Source organism: Coturnix japonica, chromosome 10 (genome assembly GCF_001577835.2).
Source record: "Coturnix japonica isolate 7356 chromosome 10, Coturnix japonica 2.1, whole genome shotgun sequence".
In the NCBI taxonomy this organism is placed as follows: Eukaryota; Metazoa; Chordata; class Aves; order Galliformes; family Phasianidae; genus Coturnix; species Coturnix japonica.
The window spans coordinates 170,518-171,503 of record NC_029525.1 but is presented as its reverse complement, the minus strand read 5'-3'; positions in this window follow the sequence as shown (position 1 = coordinate 171,503).

Genomic DNA, 986 nt, shown 5'->3' with positions numbered 1-986 from the left:
GCATGACCTTCCCCTGGTGAAGCCGTGCTGGCTGTCTCGGATCACATGCTCATTCTTTATGTGATCAAGCATGTTGTCCAGAAGGATCTGTTCCATGATCTTCCCAGGCATGGAGGTGAGACTGACCGGTCTGTAGTTCCCCGGGTCCTCCCTGCTCCCCTTCTTGTAAATGGGAGTGACGTGACCCTTCCTCCAATCATTTGGGACCTCACCTGACAGCCACGACTCCTCAAATATGTTGGGGAGCGGCTCGGCAACTACCTCAGCCAGCTCCTTCAGGACCCTGGGATGCACGCCATCTGGCCCCATAGACTTGTACTCATTCAGTCTAAGGAGGCACTCTTGGACTTGCTCTACCCTTACAGTGGGGAGGGATTTACCTCCTTGGTCCCCACGTAGAGGTTTGGGGATGCAGGGCTTAGGGACGTGAAAAAGACTAGAATCCTGGCCACCAGTGAAGACTGAGGTGAAGAACTCATTCAGAACCTCAGCTTTCTCTTCATCTGTCGAAGCCAGTTCTCCTTTTAAATTTACCAAAGTAGGTACGCCCGTTTTGGCCTGTCTTTTCTGGCCAATGTACCTGTAGAAGGTTTTCTTACTGTTTTTCACATCCCTTGCCAAGTTCAGTTCTGCCCGCGCCTTGGCTTCCCTGATCCCACGTCTGCAAGTCCAGACAGCATCCCTCTATTATTCCCAGGTGACACAGCCTTGTTTCCAGAGCTTGTACACCCCTTTCTTCGCCCTCTGTTCTCTCAGCAGGTCCTTGCTGAGCCAGTCCGGTTTCCTACCTCGCCTGCTCACTTTCTTATTCAGGGGAATGGAGACCTCTTGTGCTTCCAGGAGGGCATCCTTGAAGAGCAGCCAGCTCTCCTCAACATCCTTGTCTTTGAGGGCAGCACGCCAGGGGATCCTGGCCAGCAATCCATTGAGGCCATACTCACCAGGAACGGAGTAATGCAACAAATGACATCCGCATGACGGAAATT